Source organism: Panthera leo, chromosome C1 (genome assembly GCF_018350215.1).
Source record: "Panthera leo isolate Ple1 chromosome C1, P.leo_Ple1_pat1.1, whole genome shotgun sequence".
Taxonomy (NCBI): domain Eukaryota; kingdom Metazoa; phylum Chordata; class Mammalia; order Carnivora; family Felidae; genus Panthera; species Panthera leo.
The window spans coordinates 226,517-250,280 of record NC_056686.1 but is presented as its reverse complement, the minus strand read 5'-3'; the positions used below and the strand labels follow the sequence as shown (position 1 = coordinate 250,280).

Genomic DNA, 23,764 nt, shown 5'->3' with positions numbered 1-23,764 from the left:
ACCTGTTGGGGTGTGGGCTCAGGCTGCAGGTGGCTGGGGCTCCTCGGACAGGAGAGCTCTGATCCTTCTTACCGTGGGTGAGGGGAGAGGTCGTGCCCCCACCACTCCCCGCGCTGCCTATGGGCCACAGGGTTGCTTTAAGCGTGGGCGCTGTCAGCCCCCAGTGTGCTGAGCTGGCTGACGCTCCTTCCACCTGTGTTTGTCCTGCACCGGGTTCAGGATGTGTCAGTTAGCCCTCGAGCTTCCAGAAAGACTCCCAGCCCTGTATGCTGCCCTCTGGGGCTGCCCACCCACGCGCCTGCCGCTTCCCTGACAGCACGGCAGGGACGCCCACGCCCTGCTGTCCACACCCCAGCCAGGCTGCCTCGTCCACACCTGCCCACACACTCCACGTTGGACAGTCTGGTGGTGAATTCTCGTGATTCACTTTGCGTGTCGCCAACTGCTAATGTGCTTGACCGTGTCAAGCCACGGGCTCAGGGGCCCCTCTTCTGGAACATGCTTCCCCACGTGGGGCCCCAGGCTCAGGACCCCCTCTTCTGGGACATGCTTCCCCACGTGGGGCCCCAGGCTCAGGACCCCCTCTTCTGGGACATGCTTCCCCACACGGCCCCGGGCTCAGGGCCCTCTTCTGGAACACTCATAGCCTTTGCTCCTTTTCTCACTTTTTTGGGATGGGATTTCTATTCTTTTCCTGTTAAATTGCAGAATTCCTTATATACCTTAGATAGCAGTCCCTATGGATTTACTCATTTCAGTGAACTCAGGTCCCGTCATGTCCCTTGGTCAGGAATCCCTGACCTTGATATAACCAAATGTATCCACTTTTGCCATGATGTCTTGTACATTTGTACATTTGAAGTTTTGTTTAGGGTCTCTGTCTCTGTCCCTCCCAGGCCACCAGGCATCAGCGAGTTCTCTGGCCTGTCTTGCGCCACGTGGTAACCCTGTTTCCCCTGCCCCGGCCCAGCTGACTTGCCCGGGTACGGCTGCTGCTCCCCCCGCCGCTGTGTCTCTCTTTGCCCAAACCAGCTGGTTGGTGAAGCTGTCGCTTTGCCAAGTGCCCCTAACTCCTGGAAGAGCTGGCCCCCCTTTCCCTCTTTTTTGATATTTGCTTGGTTATCCTTTTTTTTTTCATATCTAGTTCCTGAAAAATCTCCATCTGTAATTTGGAATAGGATTGCATGGACTTTGCAGATTAATGAGGAAATCTTGTGTTTGTATAACGCTCACTTCCCCCATCTCAGAACAGAGAGCCTCTCGCTGGTTCAGATCAGCGTCCACAGGCTTTATTTGAGGTTTGCTGTTCTCTCCACAGACGCTGTGTGTATTCTTAAGGTGACTCCCAGATACTTGATCGTTTTCCTTGCTATTGTGAGTTCTTTGTTTTCCCTAATGGGTTAATGCTAGTTTATAGAATACTATTGGTTTTTTTCATTGTTAAAAAATGAAGTGAAATTTACATAACATAAAATTAACCTTCTTCTTCTTCTTTTTTTTTTTTTAATTTAAGTGGTCTCTGTGCCCAAATGTGGGGCTTGAACTCATGGTGTCAAGAGCCAAATGTTCTACCAATTGAGCCACCCGGGTGCCTAGGCGCCGTGATGTATTATTTTTAATACACTGTTTCATTTGATTAGTTGCGGAGAGGATTTCCATTTTGAGAGCCAAAGGCTGCATCCCTGCCCCACAGGCCCGCACAGCAGGGCCACCTCCCCATGGGCACTGCTTGACCTTTCTCTGCCCTGACCTCCCCTTGGCCTTTCCCCTCTTGGGTCGGGGCAGGGTCCAGAAACCTCAAAGCAAACCCCAGGCTTCGAAGCACACGGGGAGGCCTGTCTCCCTGCTGCCTCTGTTCCCTGTGCTGGGCACTGGGCGTGAGGTCCCTTCCCTCCCATCCTGGGGGCATCGTGAGGCCCCTGGAGACTTGGGGGACCATCAGTAGCGTCCTTGTAGCCACAGCAGGTGCTGTGTGTGTGTGTGTGTGTGTGTGTGTGTGTGGTAAGATGTGGATTTAGTGACATTTAAATGCTTATGCAGGTTCTCAGGGAATCCAACAAAGGGAACAGAGACATTCCAGAATGCAGAGAACACAACTCACCCTTTCCAAGGGAAAAAATGACAGAAAAAGAGCCGAGTGTCCTTCACATAAGACATTTAAAGGACTGAGAAGTTAGAACTCTCAGGCTTTCACAGGAACTCCTCTTCAAAAGAAGCACCGGCAGGCACACTTGGGAAAATGTCCAGCGCCAGCAGTTAGAGAAACACAAAAGCATCAGGCACCATGAGTTCAAGTTTATTCAAACACTAACACTGCTGTGAGTGTATGTAAAAAGTATACACCAAACGGGGTGCATCCTGGGGTGTCTGCTTGCGGCTGTCAAATCGGAACCCTCGCACCCACCTCTCAGGAAAGCCCACCAATGTTGCAGCAGTAAGACCACGCAGGGGACAGAGGAGCAGAGAGGGACCCCAACTACCCCCGGATGGAACCCACAAGCTCTGACCAGGCGCAGTGAGTACCAGGCACTGAGGCTGTGTCCGTAAAGGACAGAGAGCAGGTCTTGGGAGATGGGGCGGCTTTAGTCAGGGGGCAGCATGTGGACTGAGCAATGAAAAGGAGGCAGAGGGTGAGGGTCTTAGGAAATGGCCTGAGTGAGCAAGTGGAGGGGGTGGGGGAGAAGGCAGGTACGGCTTAGGAGGCCAGGCAAGGCTTTGGGAAGAGAGTTATGTCCCAGGAAGGCAGGCGTGGCCAAGGAGCAGGTACGGCAGGTGACACATGTTGCTGGGGTGGGAGCAGGGCCAGAGCGCGTCGGACCTTGCCGACTGGCTGGGGCCAAGGGTTGGATGTGAGGAAGCCACGAATGTACAGGGTTGACACAAGACGAGACGTCCCAATCCCTGGCAGGAGTGACAAATGGGGACAGCAAACAGGCCAGGAGGAACCGTGCTTCCGTGGAACAGGTCTGATGATGGGGGCGACGAGCAGGCCCAAGCCAGAGAGGGTCGGAGAGCGGTCATTCTGGAACCCCGACCACATCCCCAGGCAGCTGAGGGGCCAGAGAGGTTGTGTGTGCCCCACAAGCAGGGGCCTCTCACATGTCCAGAGGAGAGAAGGGCAGCACCAGCTGTGAGCCTCTTTCAGCCCCTAGGAAGTTCCAGGACACCGGGGGAGAGACCTCCCGACACCCACCAGCATGTATGGTGATGGGAACACCGCCCTGGGAGGACTGCCTTGGAAAGGGTCTGCTGGGTGTGTGTGTGCAAGTATGTGTGTGTTTGTGCGTGCATGTGTGTGTGGTGTCCCCCCCACACCTACATTGCCAGGGAGGTGACAGAGGACCAGGTCCAGCCCTTTACTGGGAAGCCTGCCCAGGTCCCAGGCTGCCTGGAGTTCAGGGAGCCTGGGCTTGGCCACAGGTCGGAACCGTGAGAATCCACAGGCCGGGGCAGTTGCAGGGACCAAAGCAGCCAGGAGGGCCCGGAGGCCCTGGTGGGGCAGCCTCTGACTGGTGGTGGAAAATGCCTCCCCCCACCCCAGGCCCCGGTGTGCCGGGCACCCTCAAAAGGCGGGGGGCTCACAGCTGACGGCCGTCCATTGTCCTCAAGATGGGAGGGATGCCTGTGATGTGTGGGAGCCAACGAAGAGAAGTTGCCCTCTGACGATGTGTGGCTTCCAGGAGCCAGCGGGTTGGAACGGCACCAAGCCAGGCCCATCTGCGCCGAGCAAAGAGGAAGGCACCTGACGCCCGCAGCCCACGCAGGTGCTGGGAGACTCAGGGGAGTGCGATGCTGGCCACCCTTGGCCCCAGGGCACCTCCTGGGGGGCCGTCAGCGAGGTGGTCGGGGGTCGGCTGTGGGCGCCCGGAAGGGAACAGCCTGCTCCCGGCCGTTAGCCGCCTCCAGAACCGCACAAATGGCACAACGTGGGAGGCTCGCCGTGAGCTCTCCTTAGAGCCCGCTCGGCCCACACCACTGAGCTCGGCCAGCCCTGGCGGGAGGGCATCTGCAGGCCCCAGGCGGACAGCACCAGCTCTTGAAAGCGGCCAGCCATTCCCATGTTTACCTGAGCCGGATCACCGGTCACCCGCTGGGGTCCCACTGGAATACAAAGCTGGAAGCCTCACGGCGGGCAGGCGTGTGCTGTGCGCACCAAACAAAATGCGCCAGCACATGGGGTCCCCTGATCACGTGGGAAATACCCACAAGCGGAAGAAGAAAGTCAACACCAGCGCTGATCCACTCCTAACAGGCCCCAGCACCGGCACTTTGGTGCCTTCCCTCATAAACTTTTTCTACACGTTGACGCAAGAACTGGGTTAAAAACCAACCACGCTTTTTCGCATTTGAGACCGCACTAGATTTTCTCCCTTTTTTGTTGTGACATGCTCAGCACACATGGCTGAGTAGCTGCCTGTCATGATATCATCTGCCCACAACAGGGTTTGCTCAAGTTGGTTTCTGGGGTGTCAGGCGAGCGCCTCATCTCTTATTTCGGGTTAGAATTCTGGGGACAAGTTCCAAGGGCCAGCACCCTGGGCAGCCGGTATGCCGGTTTCTGTCGACTTACAGATGAGCCACGGGGATGCCGAGTTGCTCACCCCAGGTCTGGCCGGGGGCAGGGACTGAGAACCTGGTCCCAAGCTCTCCCGGCTGGCCATGTCTTGGGGTCCCCATGGAGGGGAAGACCCCACGCCTTCCTCGGGGTCACTGAGACCTGCCCAAGGCCAGCACTCTGGGGTGGCCGAGGGTCCCCGCTCTCAGCCAGAGCTGTGGGGCCTCCCTCGACTCCTCCTCACCTGCGCCCTCTGCCTCCCTGCCCAGTTTCCCTTTTCTCAGCAGGATGGCTGCCTCGGTGGGTCAGGACCAGCTGTGGGATCTGCCCCAGGCTTTTGCCAACTTGAAGGCGGCTGTGTGCTTCATGTCTGCACCAGGGAACTGCGGGGGGGGTGGTTCTGTCAGCAGGAGAGTGACCCTCATCTGGGACCAGGCTCCTCCCTGCCTGGACGGCACAGTTCTCTGGAGGAATGTGAGTCAGGATTCCTCGTGCCATGTCCCCTCCGTGTGCACAGAGAGCAGAGAGGAACGAGGTCTTGACCACGTGGCAGGCCCCAGGAGATCCCCACGGGCTTAGGGAGAGGTCAGAAGCTGCTGAGTCTGTGTGGCGGGGTCCCTAGAAGACACCTCAGCCACGACAGCCCCTTCCAAGGTGAGCACGTGGTGCCACCAGGAGAGGCCTGCAGGGTGCCCAGGGGCTCCAACTGGACACACCGTACGGCCCCCTTCCCACTGCTCCCCAGTTCTGGGGTGAGGGCAGCCGTGCTGCACCTGAGCCAATACTTCACTGAGGGCCAGCCTCAGGCGTCTTTCCAGACCACAGCCCTCGTACAATGAAGGCTACGGATCCCTTTCATCACCTTCGCCTCCACTATCACATCATCAGCACACAGAGACTCAGCACCAGGACACGTCCTGTCCCCCACAGGCCACTGGCCACCTCCCAGCACCATGACGCCCCACACCTTCTGCACAGGGGATAGGTGTCCGAGCACCCGTCCCCATGGCCTCCTGCTCCCATCCCCCGGCGCCCTCCCGCTGCCCCCACCCTGACAAACTTCCTGCTCATGCTCTGCCGCCATGGCTCTGAGAAGCTTCTTGCGGCCTTCGTCCTGGTGAGCCCTTAATTGCCAAATAAATATTTGCCCAGGGTGGGGCTTGGTGCTCAGGGTTAAGTATTAAATGGGCCTAAAGTCAGAGGATCCTGTGGCAGCCGTATAAGGGCCCGGGCGGCCATGGGAGCACGGGAGATGACAGATGTATTGTCAGGCCACATCCTGGCCCCCCTCTTCAGACTGGAAGGCAGAGGTCACCCCTCAGCCGACCCGGCATCAGGCAAAGGCCAGCAAAGGGACTGAGCAGAACAGAGGCACTGGGAAATCGGGGGGGGGGAATGTGAGGGGCACAGGAAGCCATCATCCATGCCAGAGGCCAGCCAGCAGGTGGCAGGTCCCACAGGTGAACAGAGTGTAGTAAAGGGGCCTCCATGTTGACCGTCAACAGCCTGAGTCCCCGTGGCTGTATGAACTACCTATCACTGCATGACAAGTGATCCCACGTGTTGTGTGTGCAAGGACAGGCATTTGTCTTCTTTCTGTGGCTCAGGGAGCAGAACAGTGGCCGTAGGGGAGGCTGCACTGTGGTATGGGGCGGGGCTGCATCACCTCAGAGCTCGGTGGGAGGCTCCCCCAGGGCGGGCAGTCCTAGAGAGAGTCCAGAGACAGGCTGCAGCCTTCTCAGAACCAATCTGGAAAGTGCTGCCCTCGGAATTTTGTTGCATCGTGTCCACCTGGGGGTAAGTGCGGAATCAGGGAGGGGAGGGGCGGCACAGGGGACAAATACCTCACAGTGGGACGCCTGAGGCAGCTTGGAGGTTGCCCACCATGGGTGCTTCCATTCAGAACAGCCACTGGTCAGGATCGCTGCCCACTCCCTGTTGTTTCCTTTTGCTTTTTCCTGGAAGCCATTCATCTCATTTATGGGTGTGCTTGTTTGTGATTGGTTGGTTGAGTATCAAGTGGGAGGAGTTTTGAAAAGATACGCATTTCAACTAAATTCAACTGGGAACAGGCCTTCTCTCCAGAGACCCCAGGAACCCACATGCACACTGAGGTCCCTGCTACCTGTTGTCTGACAACATCTTGTTCTACAGAAATGTTGGCACACGTTGTCCTTATCTGGTCTTTTCAAGCATTAAGCAATTTCATAAGAACGGCCCTGTGTGTGGTCATTCCATCCGTTTATACTGTACTTCAGTCACTCTGCAGCACCTGAGTCTCCAAGCCAAGCCAGAATCTGGGTTGGTTTTGTGTCACCTTGGCTGGGCCACGAGGGGCCCCAGATACGTGGTCAAGCATTATTCAGGTGTTTTTGTGAGGGTGGTTTTGGATGAGATTAATGTTTGTAGAGGTGGAGGGAGTAAGGCAGATGGTCCTCTCCAGCAAAGGTGGGCCTCGTCTGATCCACTGAGAGCCTGAACAGAACAAAAAGGCCAACCCTCCCCCACCAAGAGGGGATCGCTGCTGCCTGATCACCTTCAAGACGGGATATAGGTCTTTTCCTGCCTGTGCACTCGGCCTGGAGCTAAAGCAGCAGCTCTCTGGGTCTCTGCCTTGCCAAGTGCATCTTGGGACTTCTCAGCCTCCACAATCTGATGAGCACATTCTTCACAGTAGATCTTTATACAGGTTCTGTTCCTCTAGAGAACCTTGACCAACACATACCCGACACATACTTTCCCAGTGAGTGGTTGACGGTGGGTTGCATCTTGCTCATCTAATGGAGCAGAAGGGACGGGGGGTGGGCCTGCCCGCCTCAGGGGTCCAGCGTATCTATCCCGCCCACGCTGCCCCCCTGGGTCAGAGATATGCCAGCCACTCTAGACCTGTGCGTCAGCCTCACATCCAGGCCCAGGGGCTGGTGAGCGACTCTGGGGGGTGAGGGTCACCTTGTGACTCAGAGAAAAGATTGGGTTTCTCAGGTCATGAGAGGGGCCTCAGCAGGCTTTCCAGAAGCAGGAAGACAGGCTCCCTGGAGAAGGAGCAGTCCTCACGTGCTTGCAGAGGTGCTCAGAGTGTGTGTGTGTGGGGGGGGGGGGGGGTGTGATGGCCCCGGGTTTGCCAGGTTTCCTCTGAGGTGCTGGTGAGGGTTTGGGGGAGGGGGGCAGGAACCCATGATCTGGTGCTTTTGGATGCCTGGGACAGGAGGTTCTGGGTGTTACAGGTTGAAGGCAGGATCCCTTCCTCCCCGCCAACCTGAGGAGCACTCTGACATTCCTCACTGTGGAGGGGCCAGCGTTCAGGTCCTGAGAACCCCCATTTGAGCACTTCCCTGAGAAAGGGCCTAGGTTCTCACCTGTGCATCAGAATGGCATGGTGTCAGGGGTCCAGGCTGGACTCCCACTGGACAGGGACGCCACCTGCAGGCAGACTTGAGAACGTGCCGCCCCCGGGGATGGGCAATCCAGTGCTGGGACGAGATCCCATGGCCCCAGACCAAAGGGAGGATGGGGTCCCATTTCAGCCCCGCAGCAGGTGGCTAGGTGAGGCCCCGCAGACCAAGGATCGAGGTCACCAGGGCAGTATCCCTGTGCCCAGGCCCCAGCTAGGGGGTGGTCGAGCCCTAAAGGCAGCGTGACCTTGGTCATAGGTGGGGCATGTCCTCCAGCTTCAGAGGTTTGCTAATAACAGGATACTGGCTTCCCTGCAAGGCTGATTTCTTGCATTTCTGAGAAAGTTCCAGCCAAGGCTGCAATGCTCTTTGGCTCAGTGAGTAGGGAGCCCTCGGGGCCCAGGGGGCTCAGCTTGACAGGCCTAGTATCCAAGAGGCCAGCACTCTCCAGGCCCTGTCCCCACCCAGCCCTGTGGCTGACTCAAGGACAAGTATTCACACTGTGTCCTTGTAGCCCATGGCTCCTGGGGGAGCACTGCCGCGTGCTGGGTTCCTGTCGTAGGTGCCAGGCCTGCTGATGGCCACCGCTGAACACCTCGAGTGGTAGGCATCCCAGCAAGGCCCCCTCTCCGCTCACACCCTTGAAAGGCAAAGACAGGGTAGGGTAGGGCAGTCTGGGGCGTCCAGGTCGGCTTCCCCCCTGGTCTCTGCACGCATGCTCCTCACATACCCCACAGCCTAGGGAAATGGGCCTGGTTGCGGAGGACAGGGTGGGGGGTGTTGTAAACACAGCAATTAAGGCCTCTCTCTAATGGCAGGCAATTAATTAGCTGATAATTGAGCCTCGCCCAGCTCCCGGCTGTTTGGGAAGAGCCACCGACTTTCGCCTGCTCCTGGTACTGTGCAGGTAGGAGGTGGATGGGGTCACCAGGCAGGCAGAGGGGCCTGAGCCTGCCCACCTCCGCACATGTCCCTGAACAGCTGTGTGGAAGCCAGGGCACCTTCCCCGGAACTGCAGGGACACTCTCCCAACGGAGCCCAGGAGCTCCCCGCCTTCCCGCCTGGAGCGATGAGCCCAGGCATGTCTCTTCCCTCAGGCTGGCACAGGAACCTCCTTCCTGAAGCAACATCAGAAAGGCCTCAGATGCTCCTGCAACCCCTGGGAAGCTGGCTGTTTTGCTCAGGCTCCTCTGGGACGATCCCGGCCCAAGAGAGTGTGGCTAGTCCGGGGCTCTGTTGGCAGCTCAACAAGGGCTTCCCGTCTTTCAGAAGCCGCAGGCCCCCTTTGTCCAAATAGCCACATTATGGGAAAAAGCTGGGCATAAGGAAGGTGACTGGGTTTCAGGAGGCGGAATGGAAACCGATGACCCAGAGACGGCCGATAAGCAGCAGACAGCTGCAGGTACCGGAGGAGCAGGTCCCGCGGGTCCCGGGTGCCCCGCACTCAGGCCCCCCCAGCAGTAGGACCTTCCTAAAGACACGGGGCACATCACGGCTGAGAAGACAAGCGTGTGCGCCGCGAGCTGACCTGGCCACTGAGGCTCCTCTCCTGCCCCCTATCCCCGGAGTGTGGCCTCCCCACTCCCGGGACACACTTTGGAGGTGGTGAGGTGTGGACAACGCCTGCACCCGTGACGGAGCCACTGAAGGCCTCTGTATACACTTTTAAGATTTGGCGCATGAGTGGGGGGATGCATTTGTCCCGGGGCTGCCCAAGACTAGCCTCTACCTAAGTTCCCTTGTTTATTAAAGCTGTCACCTACCCAGCGTCCTGCCTCTTTCTTTTGTCTCGCCTGCCCTCTGCTTTGGGGACAGTTTCAGATCTCTCCAGGGAGGCTGGCCAACCATCACCACCTGGGAGTGTGTTTATTCTGTCATTTTAGCCCACGCGGGATTCCTGTGACCTCCCTGCAATCGAGATGTGGAGTGTTCTGCCCCACGGAGACCCCTCCTGCTGCCCCTTCTCGCCATCCATGCCGTTCCTGGATGGGATTTTTTCCCCCAGCAAATGCTAAACTGTATGAAATTTATCCAGCTAAATTGTATGAAACTTATACACAGGTTATTCCAAAGCGTCTCTTAACTTTTTCAACACTGGAGATAAGTTCAGCAGGATTTCACCTTACAACACAAAGTCTGAGAAGTTTCGTCTGGTGAACAGGATTCGATGGCAAAGCCGACTCTCTCATGGGATGAGTTCTCTCCGGCATTACACACATAAAACGTGTTCTGATTCCGTTTCAATGCCACACACGTTTGTGCATGACGACTTACTGACCGTCCCAGGCTTTCTCGGGCCGAATTTGAAATCTCTCTAGGATGGAAAGGTGTTCATGCAGGGACACAGCCAGCCCAGCGGGCCAAGGCCATGCCCCCACTCTGAGGTCTCTGCAGGATGCTGGCGGGATCCACCCCCTGACCGTGGTGGGTTCTTATGGGCACCAGCCCACGTCCCACGTTGTGTTGCTCCCTGTCCCCTGCAGGGAGCATTCCCCACATGACTGCTGAATGAGATTTTGCATTTTTGGCCCTTAAGACAGTAAATATATTTCTTGTTTTAGTCTAGAGAACTTTCTTGAACTTTATGGGCTCCTTAGGAGATGTCTTGTATTATCCACCTAGCCTAATAAAATCTTACATTCTTTCATATTCTCGGCACTGTCTAGCTCATGGGGTTACTTAAAATGTTCCAAGAATGTCTCTCTCGGCCTTTTCTGGGCCACAGGGGGCCACCGCCCATCAGAATTTTCACCTAATGCAGACTTTTCCTCAGTGTTCGCTGGGTGCCCTCACTGACAACAGCTTCACAGATCCTGCTGGCCTTTCCCTGCCCTAGGAGATGCCAGGCAACCCCCGCCTGCCTTCCACGGGAGGGAGGGGCACTGGGCTGAGGATGGGCCACTGGGCAGGGGTTGGGGGAGCACCAGGGGGGAGGAGGGACACTGGGTGGGGAGGGGGGGCACTGGGGGGGGGGGTGCGGTTCGCACCCTGCAGTTGCTTGGCAGCCAGGACACGAGCTGGAGAGAATACTGCCCTCAGTGCCTGAATGAGATAGGGGACAGGAGATACTCGTACAGCAAGGCCACGAAAGGACACGTAGGGAACCAGAGACAGTCATCCAGGACCACAGACAGAGGGCAGGAGGCAAGATGTAGAAGTAAGTTGGTCCCTCCCAGGGGCCAGGTTCCCTGACCATCCCAAGGGATGCCCAGGAAGCCTGGGGAGGAGGCTTGAGCTGGGAGGGAGGTGGGGTCTGGCAGGGGCTGAATTTAGATGAGTTGAGGGGCGTGGGGCAGAGAAACAGTCAGCCCTGAGCTCTGTCCTGCCATTGAGCAAAGGGAGAGCCTGTGGGAACCGGCAGTGATGGGGGCGGGGGGACTGGCTGATGGAGAATCCTTCGGGTGAGGAACCAGATGGCTGGCTGGGAGTCAGCCTGGCTTATGGTCCAGCCCCCACCAGGGTCCCTGTGGTCAGTTCCTGCCCTCAGAGCCCTAACCCTTAGGTGGACCCTGGGTATAGCTCCTGCATGGGGCCCCTCCCCCTACACCTCCACCAGCTTCCTGGGGGCCGTGGGCCTGACCTTGCCCTCCAGCTTGGAACCAATCAGGACCAGAATGTTCAGAAAGGCCGAAGCCCACCACTGGGCCTAGCAGGAACAGCCCGCGTTCACCTTCCCACAGCAGCCTCTCCGGCCAGCTCCGTCGGCCCCTGGCGCTCTCACGGCAAGTCTGTCCCTGGAACACTGGCCTGCACACCTGACAGCCGTGCCTGTAACACGTCAACTGCCACAGAGGCCCCCGAGGAGCACCCTGGGCAGCACTCCCACCTCCAATTAAAGAGGCTCGGAGAATGCCGTCTTCCAAGAAAGAGACACAAGAGGACTCTCCCTCCTGTTCTCAATACTCCTGCTTGGAAATATCCTTATGCTGCAAGGCTAGCACTCTATTTTCGCTGAAAAGTCTGGACATTCAGACTTGGGAAGGATGTCCTAAGGTGCATTCTGAAGGGAAGAGAACACCCAGGACGCAGGCACAGAGGCCAGCTGGGAAGGAGGTCGCATGGATGTCCCAGAGCTGGGGAGCCCCGGGTGCCAGAGTCCTGTGGCACCCACGCCCCAGTACACTTGCAACTCCTAACCCTGACCCACACTCACTTCTCACTCAGACACCCCTAGGAAGGCTGACAGGCTCCAAACCCTTTTATTAGCACACGAGAGACTCTATCTATTGAAAAGCTGTGAGTGTGCAGGATGCACACAACTGTTCTTTTTGTCCGGGGGCAGCTCAGAAGCAGAGCCTGAGACCACGCTTGTGGAAATTCCACCAGCCACGGGGTCATCCTGTTGGCACAGAGCGAACCCAGCACACTAGACACATGGATCCCATGGACTTTGGAACTCATTGTGGGGAGCAGTCACAGCCCCCTCCCCATCCATGAGTCCTTATGGCTGCAGGGTAGTCTAGTGGGAAGAGTAACCGGTCACTGGCCCCACCGGCTGGCACCTGTTTCTTTTCCATCTATTCCTATCCACAGCGAGGTGCAAGTGCAGGTGAGGCCTGGGTGCCTCCTTGTGCCTGTGCTGGGCAATGGGTGTCCTTCCTGGTTCAGGCTGAGGTCGTAGCTCTCCCGGTTCACTTACAGGCCCTTGAGGAAAACCAGTCTCAGCCCCATGGGAAAGCAGCCACTCTTTATTCATGATGACCCCCCCCCCCCTTTGTCCTTTCCTGTCTGCTGTGCTCTGGAGGGCCATCAGGAAGGTATAACCATGCTGGACATACAAAGGGGAGCAGTCAGTCTTACTCCGTTTTCTCCTGGAAGCTCCTTGGCATACCCTTTCTCCAGGGGCTAGCTCTGCATGCCCGCGGGAGGATGGGGGGGGGGGGTGGTTGAAAGGCCAGCCTTGGTGTGGACCAAACACTAAGATATCCTATTTAATCCCGACCCCACCCTGTGAGAAAGGCTCTGCATCACCCATGAAAGCTGACCAAGGTCTTTAAAGCAGCAAAACTGGTCTGCAAGGTAAGCCAAGAACAAAGATTCCTTTCTAGGGCTTCACATCAAGAATTCCACACAGAGCAAACATTTCAAAGGCCTAGTCTCTCCCCAGCTCTTCACTGGGGCCAAGTGCTGGCCTCTCGTCCAGACAGCCAGGACACAGGGGTCTGAAAGGTCTTGAAGGGGCACCCCGGACCTGAGGTAGGAAGTGTAGATTTTACAGAGGGCTTATTAGGAGACACGTCTTCGCTTCCCAAAGGAGCTTTTGCTTTTCAGTGGGCTAGTCGGCTTACTCTCCAGACAAATCATAAAATGGCATTGTCCTCTGAGGATGTTCCTGTCACGTAACCTTGTCATGTGTGTAAGGTCACACCTGTTCTCATTTCCTCTCGTAAAACCGAAAGGTAGCCCTAGAATCAGCCACACGTTGGAGCTCTCTATCCCCCGCCTAAAACCGACAGTATTTGATAAACGTTGTCGCCTTGGGGACGGACTTGGCGGTCTTCATTTCCAGGCAGCCTCCGCTAAAGCGGACATGGGCCGAAGCTCCAGTTATCCAGGACTTCCTCTAGGGTAACGCGCAGACGCTGACTCCCCGCACCCGTCCCTGCTGACGCGGGGCCGCGGAACACATTACCTTTCGCGCGCCGCCACCTGCTGGCCTGCATCCCGGGGCTTCCCGGTCTCCTGGCAACGCCAAAGATGGCCGGCGCGCGAGGACTCCTGGGGAGTGTAGTTCTTCCCCTCCTTTCCACTCTGTCCATGGCTCAGCTATTAGGACCTAGGCGCCCTGGACTACACTTCCTAGGTTGCTCCACGCGCGTCTCCCACAGCCTCGCGAGAACCCTGTGCCGGAACCCATCTGGAGAGAGGGAGCTCTCGCGAGGACCGCCGGTAGTTGTAGTTTGAGGCTGAGGAGAGACTATAGAGGAGTCTACAAGGCTGAGCGGAGACTACGAAGGCGGAGAGACTACAAGTCCCAGGGGGAGAGGCGCGACCGCCTGGAGGGCGGGGGGTACGAAAGAGGAACGCGAAGGGCGCCGGGGTGAGTGATGGGCCGGGGGCGGGCGCGCGGTCTGCAGGGCCGGGGGCGGACCGGGGGCGGACCGGGGGCGGAGGCAGGGGCGCCGGGGGCGGCCTTGGGGCGCGGACGCCCGGGCCGGATGGTCTCCGACGCGGTGTGGGGCGAGGAACCCGGACAAAGGTCCGCGGGGACCCGGCTCCCCTCGGGCTACCGAACCTCCCGCAGGAGTCGTCATCTGAGAGAGACCGTCGGTAGCTGGACTCAGGCCCCCTCCCCCGCCCCCGAAGCCGCGGAGCCCCAGGAGGTCTCGCCCTCAGGACCGAACGCAGGCCGGGGTGGGTGGGGGGAGTGTGAGGCCGTCGGCTGCCCTTGGAAGCCGTGTTCACACCGGCACTCTCCCTGGAGGTTGCGGGATCTATTAGTCCGTTTATCGCCACGAAATTGTCAAGGTTGAGTCGTTATGCAGGTTTTCGAGGAGCGTGTTGCCACCGTAACAATTTGACTGATGTGTTAGTTCCGGTGTAACTTAAGAGCAGGTCACTAGGGTACATTCGGATACGGCCTTTCAAGGGTTTGAAGGAGTAGCATTTTGGCAAATGCAGCTTCGCCCAAAAACCTGTTTTCTGACAATTCTTAACGGTTTCGTTTGATTCGAAGGTGTCAACCTTGGCCCCGTTTTTCGTTTTGTGTTTTTCTTAGTATTGCTACATTATAAGGAGGATGCTGACCTAGGTCTTCATCTTTCTCGTGGTTTTTAACCTGAGGAAGGCCTGGACGGGTTCCCGTACCGGGTGGTCAGGGAGCCCGCCTAGATTACTCCCACACCCGCTCCCAGCCAGGAGCCAGTGGATAAGTAGTCTGTGTTCAGGCAGAATCTTAATGGCCACATTGTTTTCAGAAGTTCCTAGAAGGAGATAGAATCTGAATTATCCAAAAAGTTTCTTTTCCTAGCACATGCCGGCGCCCTGGTACAGTCCTCCCGGGAGCAGAGCAAACAGATGCATTGGTGGGTGATCACCTGAGTGGGCTGGTCCACAGGGACACCGCAGGACCCCAAAGGCACCTCCCAGCCCCTCGCTTACTTCTGTCCTCCAAGACAAGCTGTGACTTATCATGTGACTCATTAGAAGCATGAAGGAGTCACCACAGCGCTGAGAGTTCCGCACCTCCAAGGCGAGGGATGCCTTTGAGTGGTTTTCCCGCATGCAGACCCCAGGCGGAGGCTGCAGGGGTCCACACCCCTGTCAGGTGTGCAGAGGCCGCAGAATGGTGGGCAGTGGGTGCCACGTGGCATTCGTGGCATCGGCCACATGTGTCAACAGACCGGAATGTATCCTTTCTATCCGGTCAAACCGTGGACGGCATCTATTTTCCATCACAGCGCGAGATGGGACTTTTAGATCGGGAAGCACGTTCCTAAGTTCTCAACGGTTCTTATCTTCCCGGGAGACAAGTTCCACGTTGGCTTCCTTTGCTTGCTGAGAAGACCATCGGCAGTACCTACTCTGATTGGCGGGGAGGGGTGGGCAACGGGCCTGTGTTGTGCTTCATCAGTGCCTCAGAGCCCGAAACTGGTGACCCCCTGTCCCCACTCTCCTGTCCTGCCACAGCTGCCTGGAGGCTCGGGGAACCAAGCTGCAGTGAGCACTTGTGTGCTCCCTCTGGCTGAAGAGCCTTTTGCAGGGTCGTCCCCCCAGCCCTAACTCCTTATGGAGGGACCACAGATAACCCCACCCAGTCAGCCCTGATGCATTACTTGCCTAGGGTCACAGCGGCCTGGAGGCTTTATTTCTTCACTGAAACCAGTTCTTCTAAGGAAAAATGAGCTGTGAGAGAACATACAGTACAATTTAAATTCTCACCAAGTTTTGGGGTGCGTGGGTGGCTCAGTCAGTTGAGCATCTGACTTCTGCTCAGGTCACGATCTCCCGGTTCCGAATTCGAGCCCCATGTTGGGCTCTGTGCTGACAGCTCGGAGCCTGGAGCCTGCTTCGGGTTCTGTGTCTCCCTCTCTCTGCCCTTCCCCCGCTCGTGCTTGCTCGCTCTCTCTCTCTCTCTCAAAAATAAACATTAAAAACATTTTTTTAAGTAAATTAATTAATTCTCACCAAATTTTTCATTGCCACGTAGAAATATTTTTATCCAGTTACTTAACCTTTTCGCTCTGATACGATCAGGACAAATCACATCTATTCAGTCGGTTAGTGAGGTGTAATTCACATGCAGTTATTGACAGATGCACCCAACTGTGTAACCTGCACACCGATCATGATAGAAAACATTTCTGTCATCCTGGAAAGGTCTCTCGTGTTGTGGACTGAAAGGCGTGTCCCCCAAATCCATATGTTGAAGCCCTAACTCGCAGTGTTTTGGTATTTGGACGCTGGTGGGGCCCTTGGGAGGTGGTCAGGGTTAGATGAGGGCGCGAGAATGGACCCCATGGTGGGATTAGTGCCCTTAGGAGAGAAGAGAGAAATCTGGTCACAGGCACAGGGAAGGCTGTGTGACACCGAAAGAAGTTACCATCTGCAGGACGGGAAGGAGGCTGAGCCAGACACGGAATCTCTGGAATCTTCCGGCATCTTGGTGTCTTGGCTCCAGTCCCTCCGTGTTGCTGTGTCAGGACTCCTGGGATGTGCCACAGTGCGCCTATCAGTCCTGTGGTGGCACTTGGCTTAGGTGACTAAAGAGGTTATGGACATTGTGCACATCTGTGGGTGTGCTTTCCTTTCTCTTGGGAAAATCCCTGGGAGTGACACTGCTGGGTTGGGTCTACTGAGCAGAGCAGTGTTTTGGGGTGGCTTTAATTTGCATTTCCTTGAGCTTAGTGATGCTGAGCACCTTCCCACCTGCTCATTACTGCTCACACCTCTTTTCTGAAATGTCTGATCCAGTCTTTTGCCCTTTCTAAAAAATTATCAAGTTGTGAAAGTCCTTTCTATTTTCTGGATACATGGTTTGTCAGATATATATTGCAAATATCTCTCATTCTTTGGCTTGCTTATTCATTTATGAATGTTACATTTTAAAAATTAACTTTAAAAATTTTGGAGGAGTTTTAGATTTACAGAAAAGTGTTAAAGATAGCCGGTTTCCCCTACTACAGACATTTAGGTGACTGTGGTGCATTTTTCAGAACTGAGAATAGCAGTGCTCACGTTCCAGACGGCAGGTGTCACTCAGGTCCACAGCGTCCCTGTCCAGGTCCCACACTGCGCTGAGTTGTCGCAGCTCCTTTGTCCCCTCTGGGATGTGTGTCTCAGCTTCTCTTGCTTTGTCACGACCTTGACAGTTTTGAGGAGGACCGCACAGGTGTTGTGTCGAATGTCCCTCGTTTCGGGTTTATCTCTTGTGTTTTCTCATGGTCAGAAGGGTTTGTGGCTTGGGGAAAGGACACCCCAGAGGTGAGGTGGCCCTCTTGTCACATCCTATCAGGGGGTCCTGTTGGCCGGTCACCTGGTTCGGGTGGTGCCTGCCGGGCATCCCTCCTGTCTTCCTGGGCAGCAGCCACTCAGTGAGGCGGTCTCCCTGCGGGGCTGGGGACGAAGTTGTCCTCCCTCCCGGGACCGGTGGGGGTGGGGGCGGGGGGCGGCGGGGAAGAACCGCTGTAGTATTTGGAATTCTGGAGGGAGGAGTTCTGTCTCCCCCACGTGCTCACGTTTATCAGCGGTCCCCTCCACCAGCAGGGACTCCTGGATGTGTGTCGTGTACTTGGGGTCCAGCCCCGCACTGTGTTGTTGTGCCCTGGCCGTTGGGGGCTCTTTCATTTGCTTGTTTCGGGGGCACCGCCTTACTTTGTGGCCCTGCCGGGGGCTCCGGGTTCATCTCGTCGTGTGCCCGCCTCAGCCGTAGCAACCATGTCTCCAAGGAGCCCTGGTGTCTTTTATTGGAGGACGGTGTTTAGAAGCCAGGACCTGGGGCAGTGGTGTGCACCTTGCTGCAGCTGTCACGGCCTGAGGTCTTGGGGGCGGATGAAGTTAGATAACGTGTGCGACTGTTTGTCTATCTGTCTGTGTGTCTGATCTGTGTGTGTGTGATCTGTGTGCGTCTGTGATCTGTGTGTGCGTCTGTGATCTGTGTGTGTGTGTCTGTGATCTGGGTGTGTGCGTCTGTGATCTGTGTGTGCGTCTGTGATCTGTGTGTGTGTGTCTGTGATCTGGGTGTGTGCGTCTGTGATCTGTGTGTGTGTGTAACCTTCCTGTGAGAACCTGGCTCCTACAGCTGCCATCGGTTTCTTATCTCTAGCCCCAAGGTGCACACAGAGGCAGTTTCAGAACTGCTCACCCACATTCCACCCCGACAAGAAACAAATTTACCAAGTTGAGTGTAGCTTAAGTGTGGTTCTTTGGATCTTTAGCTTCTTAGTCAAACACCGTTTTCCAGGGGTGCTGAGGTCAGCTCCTTGTTTTGCATCCCCTTCAGTGTATTGTCATATATTTGTGACCCAGTTAGAACCATTGGTCACAGTCTGTGTTCTGTCTTGAGATCCCCAACATCGTTTGATTTGTGTACATTGAACTTTACTCTCTGTGATACATGATCCTATGGCTTTTGACAAGTCCTAGTCTTGTGTCCACTGTGGTGGTGTATTTTGCTGAGCAGAAGTTTTTAATATTGATAAAGTTTAATGTATGAATCGGTTTTCTTTTTGGTTCATGCTTTCTGCGTCCTTTCTAAAAGTCTTTGACTAACCAGGTCACCAAGATATTCCCCTATATTTTCTTCTAGAGGCTTTTTCTGGCTTCAGTTTTTACATTTAGCTTCATGATCCATTTCTTAGTTTTCATACTATGTGAGTACAGGTCCAATTTTTTTTTTAATGCTTATTTATTATTTTGAGAGAGACAGACAGACAGACATGAGCAGGGGAGGGGGCAGAGAGAGAGGGAGACACAGAATCTGAAGAGGCCCAGGCTGTGAGCTGTCAGCACAGAGCCCGACACGGGGCTTGAACCCACGAACCGCGAGATCATGACCTGAGCCAAAGTTGGACGCTCAACCGACTGAGCCACCCAGGTGCCCCTGTATTTTATTATTTTTAAAAAAAATAAGTTTATTTATTTATTTTGAGAGAGAGAGAGAGAGAGAGAGAGAGAGAGAGAATCTCAAGCAGGCTCTGCACTGTCAGCTCGAACCCGTGAACTCTGAGATCATGACCTGAGCTGAAATCAAGAGTTGGACGCTCAACCGACTGAGCCACCCAGGTGCCCCTTGGTCTTACATATTTTAAAATAAACTTATTCCCACAAACTATGTTTTTGAATGCCATTGTAAATTATATTTATTTGTCGTTTTCCAAATAGTTGTTGCTAGTATATAGAAATAACAATTGATTTGTATGTTCTTAGAACATTGCTAAATTCACTTATACTAGCTTTTTTCTGTAGATTTCTTAGGATTTTCCATATAAATAGTCATGCCATCTACACAGAGACAGTTTCTTTGTTTTCTCTCCTTATTATACGGACTAGCACCAAGGATATTGGATATCTTGATTCCTTCAGTCTTTAGGGGGAATGTCCTATATTTCACTGTTAATATGTTAGCTGTAGGTTTTTTGTAGGTATCTTCTATCAGGTTGGGGGTGTTTCCTTTTATTTTTCGTTTGCTGAGAGTTTTTATTATGAATGATCCTGAAATTGTGTCAAAAGCTGGTTTTGCAGCTACTGAAAAGGTCATACGATTGTTTTTCTTCTTTAATCTGTTAAAGCATTGGATTGTAATAACCGGTGTTTGTGTGGCAAGCCAGCCTTGTGTCCCGAAAGGAGCTCATTTGGTCACGTTCTATCACCTTTTTCATGTGTTACTGTATACAGTTTGCTAATATTTTGTCAGAGTTTTTGGATTGATGTTCATGAAGGATAGTAGTCTGTACTTTTTTCTTTGTAATGTCCTTGTCTGATTTCCATCCGGGTTATGTTGGACCATCTTTGAGTCTTGCTGGCCTTATAAGTGAGCTGGGACATGTTCCCTCTTTGTTTTCTGAAGGACTTTGTGTCATATTGGTACTTCTTCCTTAAATATTTGATAGACTTCATCAGTGGAGACACTGTCTGGGTTGTTTTCTCTGGGGGAAACTTTAAAACTGTGAATTCAGTTTCTTTAATGGCTATAAGGCTATTCATATTTTCTGCTTCATCTTGTATCATTTTTGGTAATTTTTATCTTTAAATAAATGAGGCCATTTCATCTAAATTGTTGAATTTATTGACTTAAAGTTCTTTATAATACTGATTATCCTGCCATGTTTGTAGGATTTGTAGTGATTTCTCCCCTTTCATTTCCGATATAGATAATTTGCATTGATATTTTTTCTTGATTATTCTTGCTGGAGGTTTGTCAGTTTTATGTATTTATTTTTATAGAAGTGTGATTAACATACCGTGTCGTATTGGTTTCTGGCGCAAAGCGTAGTGATTCAGCAGTTCTTATGTTACTGTGTCCGCGCTCACTGCAGTCAGCGAGGTCAGGTCCCCGTCCGTCCCCGCGCGGCACGTCTGCAACCTACTGACTGCATTCCCTGTGCTGTACTTCCCACCGGTGACTTACTGACCTTGTAACTGGAAGTTAATCCCCTTTATCGATCTTACCCATCCCCCACCTGCCTCCCTCTGACCACCACCAGTTTTCTATACTCAAAAGTCTGAGTTGGGGCGCCCGGGTGGCTCAGGTGGATGAGCGTCCGACTTCGGCTCGGGTCACGATCTCGCGGTTCGTGAGTTCGAGCCCCGCGTCGGGCTGTGTGAGGACAGCTCGGGGCCCGGAGCCCGCTTCGGATTCTGTGTCTGTCTCTCTGCTCCTCCCCCACGTACACTCTGTCTGTCTCAAAAATCAATAAAGCTTAAAAAAAAAGTCTGAGTTTATTTGTCTCTCTTTTCTTTTCTCTTCCACTGTTTTGTCTCTTCCATCCCACATATGAGTGAAATCATACGCTATTTGTCTTTCTCTGATCGTTTCACTTAGTGTAATTTGCGCAAGCTCCATCCCTGTTGTTGCGAGTGGCTGAGCAATATTCCATTGTGCACGTTTCCCCCCTTCCTTCTCCACTCACCTGTGGAGACACTTGCGCTGCTCCCGTACCTCGGCGATTGTAATTCTTGTGATTAGTGCCGCGGTAAGCATGGGGTGCGTGCACCTTTTTGAATTGGTGTTTTTGTTTTCTTTGGGCAAATACCCGGAGTGGATTTACTAGGTCATATGGTCGTTCTACTTTTAGTCGTTTGAGGAACCTCCGTACGGTTTTCCACAATTGCCGCACCAATTCGCGTTCCTGCCAGGAGTACGCCAGGGTTCCTCTGTCTCCGTATCCTCACCAGCACTTGTTATTTCTTGTCTTTTCTGTTGTAGCCGTTCTGACAGATGTAGGACGATCTCTCATGGCGGCTTTGATTTGCACTTCCTGATAATTAGTGATGTGGATGTTTTCACAGATCCAAGTTTTGATTTTACTTCTTGTTTCTAATTTTTGTCCATTTTCTATTTCATTAATTTCTACTCTTATTTTTATTATTTCCTTTCTCTTACCTAACATGGGTTTAATTGGATCTTTTTCATCTTCTTAAGATGGAAGCATAGATCAATTATTTTACATGTGCCTTCTTTTCTTACATAGATATTTAAAGTATAAATTTCCCTCTAAGCATAGCTTTAGCTCCTTACACAAAATCTGATATGCTACACTTCATGATCTTTCTGTTAAAATGGGTTTTTATTATTTATTTATTTATTTATTTGAGAGAGAACAAGTGGCGGAGGGGCAGAGAGGTGGGGTAGAGGATCCAAAGCGGGCTCTGCGCTGACAGCAGAGAACCTGATGCGGGGCTTGAACTTACAAACCGTGAGATCATGACCTGAGCCAAAGTCAGACGCTTCACCAACTGAGCCGCTCAGGCTCCCCCCTTTCTGTTGAAATGTTTTGAAATTACCTTTGTTTCATCCGTGACTGGCTTAGAAGTCTATTGTTTAATTTCCAAATATTTGGAGATTTTCTGAATATCTTTTGTTATTGATTTTTAATATAATTCCATTGTAGTCAGAGACTATGCTCTATGATTTTGATCCTTTGAAATTCATTGGTATTTGTTTATGGTTTAGCATGTGATCTCTTAGTAAATATTCTGTTTGCACTTAAGAAGAATGTGTATTCCATTTTTGTGGAGTGTCATGTTCTACAATTATGAGTTGAGTTAGTTGAGAATTTTACCCAAATCTTTTATATCCTTACTAATTTTGTTTTCTACTTAATCAGTTATTCAAAGAGGGATGTTAAAGTCTTCAACCCTGGTTGTAGATTTGTCTTTTTCCTTTTCACTCTGCCACCTTATTCTTTATGTATTTAGAAGCCTTCTATTAAGTGCATACGTATTTGAAATCGACTTATCTTCTTGGGGCACCTGGGTGGCTCAGGTTTTTTTTTAACGTTTATTCATTTTTGAGACAGAGAGAGAGCGAGAGAGAGAATATGAGCAGGGGAGGGGCAGAGAGAGAGGAGAAGACACAGTATCCGAAGCAGGCTCCAGGCTCTGAGCTGTCAGCACAGAGCCCAACATGGGCTGGAACTCACGAACCATGAAATCATGACCTGAGCTGAAGTCAGACCCTTAACCGACTGAGCCACCCAGGTGCCCCTCCTTTCAAGATTTTTAAAGTTAATCTTTCGTTTCCAGTAATTTGAAAATGATGTGTCTAAGTGTGGCTTTATTATATTTGTCCCATCTATGTCTTCCACCAAATTTGGAAAGGTTTTAGTCATTGTTTCTTCACATATTTCTTCTGCTCCACTATGTGTCTCTCCTCTTCTTCTGGAACGTAGAATTACCCATGTGTTAGATGTTTCATACAGTTGGATTGGCCCCTATACCCTTCTTGGCGCTCTTCATGGTTTTCTCCCAGTCATTTCTCTTTTTTTCCTTCAGACTATGATTTCTATCAATCTTTGATGTTACCAAGGATTTCCTGTCACTCCCATTCTACTAAGCTGTTCAGTAAAGTTTTTATGTCAGATGCTATATTTTTCAGTTCTAAAATTTCCATTTTGCTCATTAAAAGTGTGTGTGTGTGTGTGTACATATACATATATATCTTCTATTTCTTTGCTGGGATTTTCTATATTTTTATTCATTTTGAGTGTATTTTCCTTTATCTCATTGGATATAATTATTAAGTCTGCTTTAAAGTGTTTGATCAATACCGGGGTCATAATATAATTAGTATCTGTTGTGTGTCTTTTCCCTTGAGAATGGCTCATATTATTGTGGTTCTTCATATGCTTGATAATTTTGGATCGTATCCTATATACTGCAAATGTTATGTTGTGGAGACTCTGGATTTGATTATATTCCTCTGAAGAGAGTTAATGTTTTTGCCTAAGCACGCAACTACTTTCATTAGATTCAAAATGCAAATTCTGTCACACCTGTGATAAGTTCTGGCTCAGATCTCAATTCAGATGGCTTCTCAGCCCGGACTGCACACAGACAGTTCAAGACTTGGCTGGAAATCTGAGCAGAGTTTATACACAGAATCCCTCTTTCTCAGATTTCTCCTCTCACTCTTAAGCAGCACTGGTTGCCCAGCTCCTTCTCCTGGTTTCTCTAACGAGAAAGATAGTGGGCTTTCTGTCAGAGTTTTCATCACCTAATACCACCACTGTGATGACTGTGCTGCCCTCAGGGTAAAGACACGAAAACAGGAAATGCATTCTGTTCGGGCTACTTCCTTTAAGTTTAAACTGCCCTCAAAATCTGCCTGTTTTTGTTCAGAGCCTTCAGGTAGCTGTTTTTGTCCAGGATGCGTAAT

At 52.8% G+C, this 23,764-nt stretch overlaps 1 protein-coding gene and 1 long non-coding RNA gene across 9 annotated transcripts in view; one reads left to right on the top strand and one right to left on the bottom strand.

Moving 5' to 3' along the window:
• Positions 1-2,357: 2,357 nt before the first annotated feature.
• On the bottom strand, positions 2,358-13,624 carry LOC122227067. Its single transcript, XR_006205882.1, has 3 exons — positions 13,580-13,624; positions 3,583-3,717; positions 2,358-3,050 (listed from the first exon to the last, which is right to left on the bottom strand). It is a non-coding gene; the product is annotated as an uncharacterized LOC122227067 (long non-coding RNA).
• CC1H1orf159 (chromosome C1 C1orf159 homolog) overlaps positions 13,610-23,764 on the top strand; it is a 31,229-nt gene continuing 21,074 nt past the window's right edge. For 4 of the 8 annotated variants that reach the window (XM_042951225.1, XM_042951224.1, XM_042951220.1 and 1 more), the window contains exon 1: positions 13,757-13,987. The gene's annotated coding sequence lies outside the window, so the exon portion shown is untranslated. Of the gene's footprint in view, positions 13,988-14,145; positions 14,218-20,893; positions 21,081-23,764 lie in introns of those variants that run through there. The other 4 variants (XM_042951227.1, XM_042951228.1, XM_042951226.1 and 1 more) reach the window with 4 other exon arrangements.